The 18,923-nt window shown below is 46.4% G+C and overlaps 1 pseudogene; it reads right to left on the bottom strand.

Moving 5' to 3' along the window:
- Positions 1-12,912: 12,912 nt before the first annotated feature.
- On the bottom strand, positions 12,913-13,549 carry LOC107130741 (uncharacterized; annotated as a pseudogene).
- Positions 13,550-18,923: the final 5,374 nt, after the last annotated feature.

Genomic DNA, 18,923 nt, shown 5'->3' with positions numbered 1-18,923 from the left:
GTCACTCACTCACAATCTCACTCACACACACTCACACACTCGGCCCCACTCACACCCACATTATCACTCACTCACACTTTCACTCACACTCACCTTCACACACTCACATGCACACCCACACTCACACACTCACTCACGCTGTCACACTCACGGACACTAACACTCATGGTCACACACACTCACACTCACACACACAAACTCACTCACTCTCACACACACTCACAAACACATTTTTTGTGGCTGATGGGAGGGCACTTTTTTCCCTGGGGAGCCTAGGAATGCTCCTTGCTGGCATCAGTTTTTTTCATTTTCTGTCACAGGAGACCCATATGCCCTCCTTCTAACCTTACCTTCCCTTCAGGTTCTTTCTGTCCATTTTGGAGTACCCCTTCAGGGCATTCACTCACACTCACTCACACTCACTCACTTTCACTTACACACATACACTCATACTCTCCCTCAGGCACACTCACACTCACACACATTCACACACACAATCACTCACACTCACACACTCACAGTCTCGCTGACAGTCACTCACACTCTCCCTCATGCACACTCACTCACATACTCAACCCCACTCAAACCCATACTCTGATTCACTCACACTTTCACTCACACACTCACATGCACACTCACACTTGCACACTCACACACACACTGTCTCACAACACTAACACTCATGGTCACTCATACATGCACTCACACTCACTCTCACAGTCTCACTCAAACACACACACTCACACTCACTCACTTTCAGTTACACACACACTCTCCCTTATGCACACAAACTCACACTCACACACACACATTCACACACGCACACTCCTACACACACGCTCACAGTCACTCAATTCTCACAAACTCACACACTCACAGTTTCACTGACACCCTCACACACTGACACTCACTCATACACTTACTCTCTCTCACTGTCACACTCAATCACAGACAATAACACCCATGATCACTCACATACTCACACACACTCACCCTCACAATCACTCACACAAACTCACTCATACACACTGACAAACTCACAGTCACACTCACTCAAACTCACACTCAATCACAGTTTATTTTTTCTCTAACAGGGGCCTCACCATCTCTCCCTCAAACCTTATCTTCCCATCAGGGGCCTTCTCTGTGATAAGAATTCAAATAAGAATAAGCTTCCAATATCAAAATATTTATCAGAAAAGGAAACATTGAATTACCACAGACATGCTGGAAATGAATACACTTTTATATTTCAAAATCGGTGCAGTATTTATTGAAAATGACAATTTTGGTAGTCGCAGAATGAATTTCATAATGTGATTGCTTCTAAATTTAGCTAAGTTTGGTATATCATGTTACACTGTAAAGGACTTTTATAAAACACCTATCATATCAAAGAGCTGGCTGTCTCAAAGAAAATTAGCCAAAGCATCTATATGCAACTTAATCACATCTTATTCACTCATGTCAATGAGACTTCTCTCTCTGAGGCTTGATAGTTATGAAGTGAAATGAGTTACCGTGGTTTACCCCATTTCTAGCACTCCCCCCTGGCTCCCGCACTCTCCACAGCAATAACCTCTTTTGTGAGACTGGGCATATGCTGAAGCAACTAGAAGTGAGTTGTCTCAAGTTTACTTCACCTTAACTCCCAGGACTGCAGTGAATGTCTTTCTTTCCTCCCTCTTTGTCCTTTCACAATCCCTCTTCCTCTCAAAAAGTAAGTTTTAGATCTGTCGTCCTGATGCTTCCCTTCCTAACTGCTTTCTTTGGATAATTGCAACCACTTTTTTCATCTGTATTTAGCAGTAGTGTACACCTGTAATCTCTATTTTTTCATCTCATACTCTCTCCCTGTGGCTAGAATCAAGCTCAGAAATAAAAGGAAATTAATGCTTGCCCTTGATTCTGTTATTTCTTAAATTGCTGTCCAATGGTTCTTTTTCCACATTTCTCTAAAGGAAGGCTATTCCCTTGCTATTCAGAGCTATGTCCAAGGACCAACACCAACATCACCTGAGTACTCATGAGAAATGCAGAATAGATCAGAGTGTGCATTTTCCAGAAGTTCCTCAACTAATTCATGAAAATTTGAATGCCCAGTTCCACACTGATGTGCTTCCATATTTGCTTACCCTAGTTGCCCTTTTTAGCCTAGCCTCAATTTCTTCCCTCTTATGTCCCTGAATTTAATTCTGTATTATAAACCATAGTGTTCCTAATGAACTTTTCATCAGGCAATACCTTCTCTAATTAATTTCTTCTCCATAAATCACCCAACACTATTCTTTTCAATTATGTTAATTTGACCTATATGATGCTATTCCATGAGGTTACAGCATTTTCTATGAAACTAAATTCTAGCCATACATGGCTAACCGTTTTTGGTGATGTTTATGTATGGTAGATAAAACGCAAGTCTGTGTGTTAAATTACCTCAATCCTTAACGCCTCCCCAGCAGTGAGGATGACAGCAAGACTAGGAAAATGTTACTCTGATTCTCTGACACGTTGTGGTACTGGAAGCTCACTTTATCTTCTTTCCTATTTCTAACACCCTGTTCTTCCTTCTTCTACAGGACAATTTCACTTTACTACCCTCCATTACATACACCAACATATTTTTTAAAAAATTATTCCATGTACACTCCGCCCTCCTCATTCTTACTTTCTTTTATTCATTTCCTCTTCCTGCTTTCCTGACTTCGTTCAGGTCTTAGAGTATCTTACAATGGAACTCAAAACTCAGCTCCTTTAGTGGTACTCCCAATAGAATCAACTGCTGACCCTTGGTTAGAGACACAATTTATCACCATTTGACTTCTCCTTTACTTATTATATAGTTAACAGGACATTTTATTTAGCTATTAGAGTATGTTAGTACTGGTATTTTAAAAGAAACATTCCATCAAATGATTTTTTAAGAAAAATACGGTTCTCACCTTATCCTTTTCCATTGACTATTCTGTTTCCTTTTTCATGGGAAGGTGCAGGTAAAGGCTCTGACACTTTCTCGGGGATACGCTGCTGAGGTAATATCAAGAATAAGTTTCCATTTTCAAAATTATAATGAGTTGCATCAAGAGATTCTTTTGAATATCTTTTTGTGAAACTGGGTCTCACTCTGTCAAACCAGGGCTAGAATGTAGTGACATGATTATGTCTCACTACAGTCTCAACATTCTGACCTCAATCAATCTTCCCACATCAACTTCCTGAATAGCTGGAATTATAGGTGCATACCATCATGCCAGGTTAATGTTTTGATTGTTATTTTTGTAGAGACAAAGCCTGATTATATTGCAAAAAGGAGTCAGGCCTGATGGTGTGTACCTGTATCCCAGCTGCTTGAGAGGCTGATGTGGGAGGATCACTTGAGCTTTAGAGATGGAGACTGTAGTGAGCCAAGATCATGCATGCCTGTATCCCAGCTGCTTGAGAGGCTGATGTGGGAGGATCACTTCAGCTTTAGAGGTGGAGAATGTAGTGAGCCAAGATCATGTCACTGTACTCTAGCCTGGGAAACAGAGCAAGACCCTGACTCCACAAAAATTTCAATTTAAAATGCGAGAACGAAGGGAAATACAAACAAAAAATAAGCCTAATTGGTCAATGAAATATGAGCTTAAGCCAAGAAAGGAAACCACATGAAGTACAATAAAGTACATGGAGAAATAGATCTATAACAGAGCATTTTGGTCTTTTGTATCCCTAATAATACTAATTAATATTTATGGTGCAATTAGATTTTATAAGTACTTCTGTGATAGAGTTTATTACTATAAGACATTCAATTACTTAGATATGGTCATCTACCACTACCTGAAAGAACATTATTGTAACAGAGAGAGAAACCTGAAACTTTCAACTTTCCATCTAGAAAAATAATTGGTCACCAGAATTCTAAAGAGTAATGTATGGCTTCAAAAGGTATATTTCATAGAAGGTGAGTTGGAGCTAATAAAAAGTATAAGAAGTGTTAACCTGCAATCACAATGTTACGATTCCAGTTGAATGATACTAGAAAATACATTGCAATCCTCTTTGCTACTGACGACTTATTTCTAATTTATTTCCCTTTTATGTATGGCATAATTTCTCAACATAACACCTCAAAACTTACACATCCTTAAATATTAAAAAATAATACAAAAGTAAGCAATATTTTAAATATTTAATCATTTGATACATGAGGTATATGACTTGGAACATTCCATCATATAAAAATTCATTTGTCTATTTATTTAGATTAAACAACTATTAAGGCTGAATGTCTCATGCCTGTAACTACAGCACTTTGAGAGGCTGAGGCAGGCAGAACACTTGAGCCCAACAGTTCAAGACCAGCCTGGGCAAAAAGGCAAAACCGAGTCTCTACAAAAACTACAAAAATCAGTCAAGCATGGTGACACAGATCTATGGTCCCAACTACTTGGATGGCTGAGGTGTGAGGATCACCTGAGCCCAGGAAATGGAGATGGGAGTGAGCCAAGATCTCACCACTGCACTCCAGCCTGGGTTACAGAGTGAACCCTCATCTCAAAAAAACAACAATTAAAATGCTTCTTACATGGAAGACTGTATTCTAGGTACTCCAGGATACACAAAAATATGTTTACTGACCTCCAGTAGTTCATGGTATGCAGGAGCTTCCAATGATTATTTAAACAACTATACAGGTCCATTATCATCGTCTTGAGATGACTGAAAATGGTGAGTCTTATTTACCTTAATAAGACCACCTCCCCTGTGTGCTGAACTGGACAGTCAATGACGGGTAAGAGGACACTATCTCCATCGGAGCCTAAGACAGGAGGGCCGCCCTTGCTGCTGCCTTATCCCATGACGGACCTAGAAGTTGGGGGTGAGTTGACCCAACCTAAGACAGGCGCAGTTCCCGAGGGGTTTTCTTGTCATAAAAATATAAAAAGGGGGACCTGTCCGGAGCTGCACGCCCCGGCCATAGTGAATAATAATTGAGGATTAAACGCCTGAGCTATATTCATTTCCACCCCACACCTTCTCCCTATCTTTGCCTTTTTTCCCCTGTACTAATACCTCATTAAAGATGGCACTCTTCCTGCTTCTTCTTCACTCACTTTTCCCGCACCCAGGAAAATTGTTACTTAATAGCGCAAGCGCAACATGACGTCCGACCGGAGAAACCGAAACTAACCTGGCCACGCCCCCGGCAATGAGATCATTTCTGCCTTAGCCCAACCCCTTCCCTTCCAAGTGTATATAAGGCAGTGCATTACCGCCATTAAATGAGACTTGATCAGAGCACTGTCTTGTCTCCATTTCTCGTGTCTCTTGTTCCCCAAATTCCCACCCCCTCCTCCAGGGCCTACACTGACTATCCCGCGGGCCGGGATAATCAATGACATAAGATTCCTGAGAAAGTCAGATGAAATACAAATCAGCTCCATGTCAGCCAAGATATTTTCTTTCCCGGATCTCCACAATGTAGAATTTTTCAGTCTTTAATATTTTAATGAGCATTTTGAAATACCAAGAAGAGAAAGCACTGTGGTCATATCTGAGTCAGAACTTCCTTTCCAAAAGCCATTTCCCTCCTGCCCAATGGTACTATTAAACCAACATAGAGTAAGAAATGGAAGGCTATTTATTTTGCCAAATAGCAGAAGTACATTGCCTGTGTTTTGCTAAGACAAACTACAGTATGTTTTCATTTTCAGGTTTATACTTAGTTTGGAAATATGTGTCTTCTGTAGAGGAAACTGATAGTGGAATAAAAAGTCTACATGAATAATCCCATCTCATAACCACACAATACACTCATTGAGTCAAATGGCAGCATGGCCCGCTTAATTAACATAGATTTCTCCCTTTTTCTCATAGCAAATATAACAAGAAAATTTTGAATAAGCATAATACCATAATGATTCTACTGTACTCTAGTATATGCATCATTCTCCAAATTACTTATTTATTACAGAACACTTGCTACATATTACAGAACTGCATTTCACCTAAGGTAGGGCATATACATTCTCACTCAAAATGGAACAGAGTATACAGAATATGCTCTTGAACACTGTACAGAATGTGAAGGACATTCTAGCATCAGGGCTACCTTAGTTACTGTAGAAACTATTAGAAACAAATGAGTGATTTGTTTTTCTCACTCTTGCAGACAGCAAAAGTAAGTAGAGCCTGGCACAGTGGCTCATGCCTGTAATCCCAGCACTTTGGGAGGCCCAGGCGGACAGATCACCTGAGATTGGGAGTTCAAGACTAGCCTGGCCAACATGGCGCAGCCCTGTCTCTGCTAAAAATGCAAAAATTAACCAGGCATGGTGGTGGACACTTATAATCCCAGCTACTCGGGAGGCTGAGGTGGGAGAATCACTTGAACTGGGAGGCAGAGGTTGCAGTGAACCTAGATCGCACCACTGCAACCCAGCATGGATGACAAAGCAAGACTCCATTTCAAAAATTGATAGAAAATATTGGACACTGGCCGGGCGCGGTGGCTCAAGCCTGTAATCCCAGCACTTTGGGAGGCCGAGACGGGCGGATCACAAGGTCAGGAGATCGAGACCATCCTGGCTAACACGGTGAAACCCTGTCTCTACTAAAAATACAAAAAACTAGCCGGGCGAGGTGGCGGGCACCTGTAGTCCCAGCTACTTGGGAGGCTGAGGCAGGAGAATGGCGTAAACCCGGGAGGGGGAGCTTGCAGTGAGCTGAGATCCGGCCACTGCACTCCAGCCTGGGCGACAGAGCGAGACTCTGTCTCAAAAAAAAAAAAAAAAAAAAGAAAATATTGGACACACAAAATGTAGATATCTAAAACCATAATTTTCTTATTGGGTACTTTAATTTTACTTCTGTTAATCTCTACCAGTGATGATTGGAAATGATTCACCAGGATGAATCTTTTTTTCCACTAATGCATGTAAGTCTAGTGTGATACTATAAGCATGCACAACAAGCCTATGTATAGTGGATGTGCTTCTGTGAGAGGTGATTCCCATTGAGATAAGCATTTTGAAGTTAGCTCAATATGTTTTCTTTGTTCTCCTTGATAGAATTATAAACTAAAGGATCACATAAGATTATCATTCCTAACAATCTATATCCTAACAGGCAAATTGAATGGTGTATTCAAGAATTCTAAACATACACACAAAATACCAAAAAGAGGAGATACTAGAATAAATGTGAACAACTATTTTAGGAGAATAAACTGTTCATCACTATTCTTTATAATAAGCTCACCAAATTCTGTGCTTTTGAAACAGATATAGTAAAAAAATGTTTTTTTGTGAGTATATGTAATGTTTTAAATAAGAAAAACATATCCCATAGCAATAATAGCCAAAAAGGACAACATAGATTAGAAAACAGACATCACTGTTGTACCTGTAGAGCAATTTTACAAAATTAGACACTATGCAAGTTAGTAAAGTGTATAAGGGAACTCGAGAGAAATACAGTAATATTTTAACTTGTGTTATGAGTCTCTGGATGCAGATTTCCCATGAATGCTTTGGTTATATCTAGTGTTTTTAAAAAGATAAGGACTTCCATCATGCTTCCCTTAGTTTAGCATAGGCCTCACTCCAGCCAGCAGCTCTGCCTTTCTGATTCAGAGCGGCAGCTGGTCTGAGGAGACCAGGAAACAAGCCGTGGGGCACTGGCTTCTCTGCCCACTCAGGGGCAGCAGAGGCCTAGGCAACAGGTGCAGCCGCAGAGCACCATAGCTCCATGAGAAATAGTGTGGGGCCCTCCGGGCTGGTGTTGGACACCACCAGGGGGCTGCGGTGGCTGCAGACTGTGTCCTCAACCTCAAAAGAACAAACTGAAAACTTGCAGCCACATCATCTCTGGTCCCGGGGGCTGGATTCTGCAGCTGCTCCCCAGACACAGTTGGGATTTACCCCGGAGACTCTGTACCTCTTGGGTCCCTGGTCCAACCTACAGATGAGGCCCAGCTTTGGAATCACAGACTTGATGGGACAGGCGGCCACCCTTGCCCCCACTTCCCTGCTGGTGGGTGGAAAGGGGGGTCCCTTGTCGAGGAGGGACACACTGGTGTTCTGACGCATCGCCAGGCCAAACTTTAAAGACCCTTCACAAGGACCCTCCCCAGAGTATTCTGGGGATCAGAGCCCATCCCTTCCGGGGCCCCTCCCTCCCCAGTCATGCGGGGGTTGCCAGGACTCCCCAGCACTGGAACCTGGGTAGCAGACAGCAATATCTGGAGAGCGAGGCCGGAGGCCTGTTCCCCCCTGGGGGATGAGAACCTCGGCTGGGCCCTCTGTCCGCAGTGCCCACTCTCTGATGGCCGCCGGGGTGGGATGGCTCTGGGGAAGAAAGCCGGCCTCACCCAAGTGTGGGGCAAATGGAGAGTCAGGGGCCTGCTCAATGCTGAGCCACAAAGGGAACTCTGGTGGAGGGGACCAGGGTCCAGGCTTGCCCTGGGTCCTAGGTCAGCCCTTCCCTGACGGGCCATCCCCAAAGCAATGACCCGTCCCCCTGTCTGCGGCAGGTGCTTCCATCATTCGCTCAGGGACCACCCCCGCTGGATCCGAGATCAAAGCCATGAGTTGAGTCTTACGCAAAGAACTACTCTGTCGTCTTCCCCAACCATGAGCGGCTGGCTTAGCACAACATGAGGAGAGACCCGCTGCAGGAGGTAATGCCCCTACAGCTCCTGCTAGGGGCTGGCGGCAAGGGTCTGGGACATCCTCAGGGCGGCAGGGTCACAGAAATGCAAGGCATACCCCAATCGAAGATCAGGCGCGGTGAAGAGTCGTCTGTCATTCCCCAGGTAGTAACCTGGCAGTGCTCAGGGCCAGGGACGTTAGGGAATAAGGTGGAAATGTCTCCCTCCCACCCAGAGGTCTTCCGCTGTAGTGGAGAAGCAGGAACACGCACCCAGGAACTGCTCCCCGGCAACTGCTGGCAGCAGCACCAACAGGGCAGGGGTCCTGGGGGGCAGGGTGTTGGTGGGTGTATGCAGCCATGCAGCAGCCACATATGGGGGGAGCAGCCAGAACACGGTGTACCCAGGAGAGGGGCTCCTGCTTGTAGAGCCTGCTGTGGAGGCTCTTCTACCCCGGTAAGCTTCCACTCACCCATTCAGTGAAACCCATTGTCAGGTACCCCTTTCTCAGGTCTGCCCCTGTGTCCTCCCCTGGGTCCCCAAAGACCCGGGAGCTCCTTCCAGCCCCTGTCTCCATTCCTTCCCCCTCTCCCTGGCCATCTCGTACTGGATGCTTTTCTTGCTGGGGAACAGGGCCTATGTCCTAGGCACTCTGGTTCCTGAGCATTGAGGCACTTGGGGCATGTTTGTTGAAAAGATGTGTGGGTGGGGAGGCAATAGGACACGCTCAGGGAGCAGGTGGTTTTTAAACTGGAGAAGGGACCTCCCTTACCTGAGACTCCAGTGTCTGGCCCCAAGAGAGATCCCGGTATTAGCTGCACATCCTGGGGAGAGGTCCAGAGACTTAAGTGGTCAGAGGACTGGATCCCAGACTGCCCTGGCCCTTTGGCCTGGCTTGGTGGACCAGCTATGATCTCAGGCCACACATGGCCCTGGGGTCTCCCTAGCATGCCTCTGGGCCTGTAATCAGTAATCACCTCCTTACCAGTCCTGACAGTTCAGATACTTCCCTGGGTGAATTCAGGTTTGCTCCCCTCACAGTTAGCTCAGACGCATTCCTCAGAACTGAGCAGCTCTACTGAAGAAACTTGGCAAGGGCTGAAGCACGCCCCTGCCACCCAGGGAAATCTTCGTTCACCCACACCTTGACTTCCCTTCCTAGTTAACATCCTTCTTGTGACACTTGACAGCTGCTTACATTTGTTTCCTTCCTTCCTTACTTCCTTCCTTCCTTCCTTCCTTCCTTCCTTTCCTTCTTTCTTTCATAAAGAGGGGAGCCTGCCTTCTTTGAATGGGCCCTTGAGAGGAACACTTTCCCTGCTTGGAAAGGTAGCCCGTGCGATGTTCCCATTGTTCACTGACGGGTGGGTGGATTTTGTGCCCTTGATTGCCGCCCCCTCAGAATCCCAGGCAGGCAGGGAGGACCCATCCATGTCATTAATGAATGTTGTGGCCTTGGGCGTGCCTCCTCCTTCTCGGGGCCTCATTCCAGTCAGATGGGGTGGCCCCTGGGTAGGGCCCTTCCAGACCCGAGAGTAAGGATTCTTTTTTTTTTCCCAAACCAAATTTCTTTTTAAAGAAATCTCCCACTCTGTTTCTCTGGTGTGTTCATTGCATTCGTTGTTGTGATTAAGTAGGCAGATCTTTAAAATGAGTCATTTTAACCACTCTAAATTGTACACTTCAGTGGCATTAAGTGCATTTGTAGTGCTGTGCAACCATTCCCACTACCCAGTTCCAGAGCATTCTCATCACCCCATGGGGAAACACCATCCCCAGTAAAGAGCCTTTCCTCATCTCTCTTCCACCAGCCCTGGCAAGCACTAAGCTGCTTTTGGTCTCTATGGATTTGCCTGTTCAGGTCACTTCATATATAGGGAATTATCCAACACATGAGCTTTTGTGTTGGCTTCATTCCTATAGCATCTTTTCAAGGTTCATCCATGTCATAAAATGTGTCCAAATTTCATTGTTTTTATGGCTGATATTCCATGGTGTACACAGACCATGCTTTGTTGATTTACCCATCAGCTGATGGCCATGTGGGTCGTCTCCCCTGTTTGGTGATTGTGCACAGAGCTCAATGAACATGTGTGAATAGAATTTGTTTGCAACCCTGGTCTCAGTTCCCTTGTGCATACTTGGGAGTGGAATTGCTGGGTCATATGGTGCATCTTTCTGCTAGGGTAGCCACAGCAAAAGGCCACGGTGCGGAGGCTTCAACAGACTTTTTTTTCTCACATTTCTGGAGACTGGAAGGTCCAAGATCAAGGTGTTGGTTGATGGGTTCCTGGAGAGGGCTCTCCTGGCTCGTAGTCATAGTCGGTCACTTTCTCACTGTCCTCATGCAGTGGGTAGAGGGTCCTGGCATTGCTTCCTCCTCCTATAAGGGCTCCAGCCATATGGTATTAGGACCCACCCTGATGACCTCACTTAACCTAAAGATCCCATCTCCAAATACAGTCACGTCTGGGTTAGGGCTTTGAAATATGAATTTAGCGAGGGATGTGATTCAGTCCATAGCAGATGATAATTCTACAGATAGGGGTTCTCAGGGCAAGGGAAATCAGGGCAGGTGGTAATTCTATAGATGGGATTTCTGGGGCAAGGGGAGGTCAGGGCAGATGGTAATTCTGCAGATGGGGTTTTTGGGGCAATGGCAGGTTGGGGCAGTTGGTAATTCTATAGATAGGGTTCTCAGGGTGAGGGCAGATGAGGCAGGTGATAATTCTGTAGATGGGGATCTTGAGGTGAGAGCAGATGAGGCAGATGGTAATTCTATGCATGGGGGTTCTCAGAGTGAGGAAGTGAGGGTAGCTACAAACACTGGGCTGGGGGCCTGTTTCCAAGAGTCAGGGCCTCCTTGATCTCTGCACCCTTGGGTGTAAAGTGGCGGATGTGGCACTCTGCCCTGTGCAGGGGCATCAGGCTGTGTGTGATGAGTGCCTGTTCCCCACTCCTGTTCAGAGAGAGGAACAAAGGCAGTCCTGCTATGAAACCTGGGACGCAGGCCCTCGGGAGCAGGCACCACAAGGTCTTAAGACCAGCTGAGGGGTAGGATTTGATCCAAATTTACAGAAATCAAAATCCGCTTCCTGGGGCTGCATCTCACCAGTCCCTTTTGTGCACTCACCTTCCATGCCCATGGCAACCCACAGCCCAGGACAGGCTCCAGAGCTCCAAGGCATCGGGAGGGGAGATAGGAGCCAGAGTGGCTGAGGGGGCCTCGGCTCTGGAGTCAGTGTCCTCAGCCTTGCCAGTCATTGTCTCTTCTCCTGCTGGCCCCTAGGGACATGCAGTCCTCACGAACCCTGTGGGGAGGAGGGGTCTGGGCAGACCCTGCCTTGAAGCACAGCCCACTGTGTTCCACTCAGATCTGGCCCTGGAAGCCCTTCTCCCCTGTCCCCGGGTGAGGAGAGGAGAGCAAGTCAGGAACACACCCCACGTCCCAAGATGGGCAGATTTTGCACCCCCACCCAAGAACCAACCTGCGTGTCTAGGACACCTTGGCAGGGCTGCAGTGGGTGGGATGGCCCTGCTGGGGAAGGAGAGGACTCCACGCTGAGCTGCCAGCAAAGCCTGACTCCATCACAACCTCAGACTGGCTCCCACCTGTGTGTGAAGAGGAGGTGAGGCTGGGGCAGGCGGACGGCCCGGCAGCCCTGGGAGGCAAGAATTGCCCGCACCTGACTTCACAGCTGAGCTATGCCAGTAATTAGGAGGGCAGGTGGGGGCGGTTGTCTGCAGGAACAGAGGCCGAGGAGGGCCATGGCGCTGTGGGGTGTCTGAGAAGGGAGCAGATGCCAGGGAGGCCAAGACAATGGCAGAGAAGCTGGACCCTGGAGCCCACGCACCTGCCTGGCTTCATGCCACTACCCAGTCCTGGACTTGTCTGTGCCCTTGGGTGAGACGTCACTTCTCTGCGCCTCAGTTTCCTCATCTGTAGAAAGGGGTACACCTGGTAGGAGCATAAGGCACTTCTGGCCGGTTCTGGCCCAGAGCAGAAGCTGGGCCTGGGATTGCCCTGGCTCTGGGGAGCAGCCCTGGTTGAGGTCCTGGGTAACTGCCTCTCCCTGTCGTTCCCCACCTTGGGTGCATCCAGCTTCTCCTCCAGCCTCCTAGGCCCCGCCGGGCTCTAAGACCCACCAGGTGAGGCTCCTGCATCCTTTGTGCCGCTGCTTTGCCTGAACCTCATGGGAGCCCCCTGCCTGTGTCCACAACACACTCTCACTCACTGTAGAGGCTCCCCAAGGGCAGGGCCGGGCCTGACTCCTTCATCATAGCCTCAGCGGGACCCCGCTCTGGGAAGGGAAGTGGGGAGGCACCAGGAAGTGAGGCCTAGGACCAGATGTTTTCTTCCCAGGTCCTTCAGTACGACTACTACCGGGCTTATGGGAGCCGCTGCGCACTAGGACTATGCCTACCGCAGGCTGCTGGGGGAGTACGCTTTCCACTTCCCACCCCATCACGACGAGGTGCGTAGCTGGGGTCCATCGCGGGGGTCCATCCCTCTGCTTGTCCCTCAGTTGAGCCTCCCTATTGGGCCGGCCCTCAGCTGGCCCTGCATAAGTTCCCCTCCCCCAGGAGTCTCTTCCGGCTCTGCATTCACGCTGTTTTCCTCTGACTCCATTTTCAGGAGGAATCATGCATTTTCCTCTCACCCCTCCTCCCTCTGTATGGAGATTTTGCCAGCAGCCAGGCCTGAGCTAAAGTGGTGCTGCTGAGGATGGGGTGAGGTGGGGACTGAGGTAACGGGCTGGGGCCCAGCGGGGCTGCACCACTCTGGACCTCCCCCTCCAGCTCTCTGGAGCTACTCCGAGGCTGGCATGAGATGTGATTGGGGAAGGGACTCCTCCTTCCTGGAAGCCAGCGCAGAGCAGATCCAAGACAAGGTGCCCAGAGGCTCCTGGTCATCAGGCCCCTTATGGGCCCCTCCAAAAGACAAGCAGAGGGAACCAGAGTTGAGAGGGCCATGGCCTGGAGCCTGCTGTTCCTGCTTGCTCCAAAGTGGGCAGGCAAGGCTGGTCACACGGGGCACATTGCAGCCCGCCACCCCTGCCCAGGGACCTGAATCCCACATGCGGGGGTGGAGGTGAGGAGTCTTGGGGGGCCTCCTCCCCTGCAGCAACCTGCACCACACAGGGCGTTCTACCTGACAGCTGTCCTGGAAGGAGAGCTTCTGCCCTGGACTGCCCAGCCGTGTGGTAAAGTGTTCACAGGTAGAGTTCAGCTATTGTCCCCACACCACCCCAGGGAGACTCCTGACATCTCACCATGAATCTGACATAACAGCAGAGCCAAGGCCTGAGCCCGAAGTCTCAGACCCCAGGGACAGCTTAGGAGGCATCCACTAGGGGGTTCCTTTCTGGGGCCTCTGGGACAGGTACAAGCCCAGCTTCTTTCAGGTCTGACCCCGTGGTTGCCCGGGACCCCTTGCCTTGAAGGGCCCAGTTTGGGTTCCTGCCCTGCTGTCAGTGCATGGAAACTCTGCATGGTCTTTGAACAAGGGCCCCACTGGTTCCCGCACTGGGTTCTGTAGCCAGTCCTGAAGTAAAGAAACTGTTCATTTCCACCATCTCCCTCAAAGCTTGCCCTAGTGGCAGAACATCTGTTCAAGGCATTGGAAGAGGGGGCTCCTGCAGGAAGGCGGAGGTGTGTGCATCATGAAACGCCTGAGAAGCAGAGCAGGCTCAGTGGCCGAGGCCCTGTCGCTGCCTCCTGGTGAGTGCTCGGGGCTCCGTCTGGCACCTCCTCACCCACAGCTTGTAAAGCCTTTGGGACTCTGGCCCTTGAGGATGTGGGAGCTCAGGGAAGATGCCAACTTGGCTTTGTAGCTTCATCCAGCCTCCGCGGACAGGCCTGAAGCCTTTCTAAAGCACGAAACACGTGCTTGTTCTCAGCGCTGGCAGCTAGAGGAACCCAGCGCGGGAGGCTGCTGGAGAGTTTTGGTCGGCAGCCCTGGTGGCATCAGCAAAGGTAAAACGGAAACCGACGAAGGGGAACCCTGTCCTGAAGGATAGTGAAGGCTGGTGGGGCTGGAGAAGCCACAGAGGGCTCAGGAGGCGAACGGTCCCAGCGGTGTGCTGGTAACAGCTTAACAATCAGTTTTCTGGGGTGGAGGGCAGGAAGCTGGCTCTGCAGCATTGGCCAATTTCCCCGATGTAAATACTTTCTCCATGGCTGATTTCAATCCTGTCCGCCAATGAGGCATCACTGAATACGGAGCTGGGCAGGTGTCTGAGTGACCAGCTCTCAGGGTCAGTGCACCCCTGCACAGCCTGGCTGGACTGTAGCTCTGCCACTGCCCAGCTATGCCACCATCCCTGGCCTCCCTGAGAACATGAGGCATAATATGAGTTCCCTTGTGGAAACTTAAAGGGAACTTGGGAGGAGATGAAACAGCTTCACGACACATGGCAATGTTCAGGAAGCTGTGGGTGTTGCTGTCATGATTACTTTTTTGCCATAATAACAATGAGGTGGGCACATCTGCTCAGCAGTGGGAGGCATGTTGAATCCTGAAGGGAAGACCAAGTAGAACATACAGTGCAGAATAGAAGGCTCTGAAAACCTCACCCAGGCATCTGTAAACGTGGGGAAGGAAATAGGGAGTGCTGTGTGTGTGTGTGTGTGTGTGTGTGTCTGTGTGTGTATGTGTTTTCTAAACAGCTTTATTGAGATCTAATTCACATACTATATGATTTATTCATTTAAAGGGTACAACTCAACGTTTTAGTGACTTCACAGGGTTGTGCCATCATCACCATGATCTAGTTATAGAATGTTTTCATCTCCCAGAAAATAATACTCCATACCCTGCCCTATCCCCAGCCCAGGACAACTCTACTTTCTCTCTCTGTAGATATAACTGGTTTGGACGTTTCACCTAAGTAGAATCATGAAATGTGTGTTCTTTTTGTGATCAACTTCTTCTGCTTAGTGTGATATTCTCAAGGCACATACAAGTTGTAGAGTGTGTCCGCACCTCATTCACTTTTTTTTTTTTTTTTTTTTTTTTTGAGATGGAGTCTTGCCCTGTCACTCAGGCTGGAGTGCAGTGGTGTGATCTTGGCTTACTGCAACTTTAGCCTCTCAGGTTCAAACAACACTCCTGCCTCAGCCTCTCAAGTAGCTGGGATTACAGGCACAGGCCAACATGCCTAATTTTTGTAGTTTTAGTAGAGATGGGGTTTCATCATGTTGGCCAGGCTGGTCTCGAACTCCTGACCTCAGGTGATCCACCTGCCTCGGCCTTCCAAAGTGCTGGAATTACAGGTGCATGCCACCATGCCCAGCCACTTCATTCCTTTTTATCCCAATCATATTCCATTGTATGGACCCATCATATTTTACTTATCCGTTGATCCATCGGTGGATATCAGAGTTGTTTTCACTTTTAAGTTCCTATGAACAGTGCTGCTGTGAACATCTATGTCCCAGGTGTTACGTGCATGTATGTTTTCATTTCTCGCGGGTGTATAACTATACCTGGGTCACATGGTATCTCTCTTTAACGTTTTGAGGGAACACCAACTGTTCTCCAAAGTAACTGTACCTCGTTACATTCCCTACCATAGTGAAAGAGGGTTCTAATGTCTGCACATCCTCGCCAACACTTGTTATTATCTGACTTTTTCATTCTAGCCATCCTAGTGGGTGTGAAATGGCATTTCATTGTGGTTTTGATTTGTATTTCTGGAACAACTAATGATGTTGAGCACATTTTTATGGACCTGTTGTTCACTTGCATATATTCTGTGGAGAAATGTCTGTTCAGATCCTTCGTCCCTTTTAAAATAGGCTTATTTGTATTACTATTACTATTAATATTAATATTATTATTATTATTATTATTATTATTTGAGATGAGGCTTCACTCTTTTCACCCAGGCTGGAGTGCAGTAGCATGATCTCAGCTAACTGCAAGCTCCGCCTCCTCAGGTTCACGCCATTTTCCTGCCTCATCCTCCTGAGTAGGTGGGACTACAGGTGCCCTCCACCACACCTGGCTAACTTTTTTTGTATTTTTAGAAGAGATGGGGTTTCACCATGTTTGCCCAGGATGGTCTCGGTCTCCTGACCTCCTGATCTGCCGGCCTCGGCCTCCCAAAGTGCTGGTAATACAGGGGTGAGCCACCACACTTGGCCTCTTCTAAGAGTTTTATAGTCTTCACTTTTACATTTAGGTCTAGGATCCATGACAGTTAATTTTTGTGCGTGGTGTGAAGTTGGGTCCAGCCACAATCTTTTGCATGTGGCTACCCAGTTGGCCCAGCACCATTTGTGGAAATGATTGCTTTCCCTGTAGAACTGTCTTGGTACCCTTGTTGAAAATCAATTGACTGTAAATATGAGGACTTCTTTCTGGACTCTCAATTCTATTCCATTGATCTATAGGTCTATTCTTATTTAGTACCTCACTGTCTTGATTACATAGCTTTGTATTTTAACAGCAAGTTTGGAATCAAGAAATGTGAATTCTGCAACTTTGCTTTTCCTTTGCAATATTGTTTTGAGTATTCTTGGCCCCTTTGAAACTCCATATGAATTTTAGGATCGGCTCGTCAATTTCTGCAAAAAAAAAAAAAAAAAACCAGCTGAGAAATTTGATAGGAATTGTGTTAGATCAATTTGGTGTGTGTGTGTGTGTGTGTGTGTGTGTGTGTGTGTATGTGTGTGTGTGTGTGTGTATATATATATATATATAGAGAGAGAGAGAGAGAGAGAGAGATAGAGAGAGAGAGATCAATTTGGGGTGTATTGTCATTTCAACAATAGTAAGTCTTTTGTTTCATGAACATGGGATAACTTTCCACTTATTTAGGTCTTCTTTCATTTCTTTCAAAAAAAATCTAGGTTTTAGAATGCAAGTTTTGAGCTTTTTAATTAAATTTATTCCTAAGCATTTTATTATCTTGATGATATTAGAAGTAGAATTTTTAAATACTTCCTTTTGAGATTGTTCATTGCTAATATGGAAATACATTTTTTGTGTGTGTTTTTATATATTGACTTTGTATCCTGTAACCTTGCTGAACTATTTTATTAGTTCTACCAGTTTTGTGTGTGTGTGTGTGTGTGTGTGTGTGTGTGTGTGTGTTTAGTGGATTCCTTAGGATTTCCTATATACAAGATCCTGTTATTGGCAAGTAGGGATGATTTTACTTCTTCTTTTCTGATCTGGATGCCTTTCATTTTCCTTTTCCTGGATAATTGCCCTGGCTAGGGCCTCCAGTACAATGTTGAACAGAGTGTAAGAATGGACCCCCCTGTCTTGTTCCTGATCTTTCATCATGAAATACCATGTCTACTATGTGATTTTTGTAGGTGTCTTTCATCAGGTGAGGGAAGCTCCCTTACATTCCTAGTTTGTTGTGCTTTTTTGTCATGAACAGGTGAATTTTGTCAAATACTTTTCTGTATCTATTGGAGAATCAGATGGTTTTTGTCCTCTGTTTTCTTACTATGTTGCATTAGATCAATTGATTCTTGAATGTGAAACCAACCTCACATTCTTGGGATAAATCTCATTGATCATGGTGTGTAATCTCTTTCCTATGTTGTTGGACTTGATTTGCCATTATTTTGTTAAGGATTTTTTTTTTTTGCATCCATATTTGTAAGAAATATTGGTCTGCAGTTTTCTTATAATATCTTTTTCTGCTTTTGGCATCACGGTAATGCTGGCCTCCTAGAGTGAATTGGCAAGTATTTCCTATTCACAATTTTTGGAAGTGTTTGGGAAAAATTGGTATTAGTTCTTCTTTGACTGTTTGGTAAAATTCATCAGGGAAGCCATCCGAACCTGGGATTGTGGATAACTTTTAAATTACAAATTCAATCTCGTTTTTGTTTTAGTTCTATTAAGATTTGTCATGTCTTCATTCTGTTTCAGTAATTTGTGTGTTTCCAGGAATTTGCCCATTTCATGTCTAGTCTGTTGGCATATGGTTGTTCATAGAGTCCACTCAGAATCCCTGTTATTTCTCTGATATCCTCTTTCATTCCTAATTTTAGCACTTTGAGTCCTCTCATTTTCTCTGTCACTGTAGCTACAAGTTTGTCAATTTTCTTGATCTTTCAAAGCATCAACTTTTTGTTTTGCTGTTTTTTTTCTATTTTTCTGTTCTTATTTATTTCTGTTCTAACAATTCATTTCTTCTCCTTCCTTTGGGTTTAATTTGCTCTTTTTCTGGCTTCTCAAAGTAGACTGGCCTATTGATTTTTAGACCTTCTTTTATAATACAAGCACGTACAAGCAGAAATTTCCCTGTAAGCATCGTTTTAG

The sequence above is a fragment of the Macaca fascicularis genome, chromosome 10 (genome assembly GCF_037993035.2).
Source record: "Macaca fascicularis isolate 582-1 chromosome 10, T2T-MFA8v1.1".
Classification (NCBI taxonomy): domain Eukaryota; kingdom Metazoa; phylum Chordata; class Mammalia; order Primates; family Cercopithecidae; genus Macaca; species Macaca fascicularis.
The sequence above is the reverse complement of the archived record's forward strand: the minus strand, read 5'-3'. Positions and strand labels throughout refer to the sequence as shown.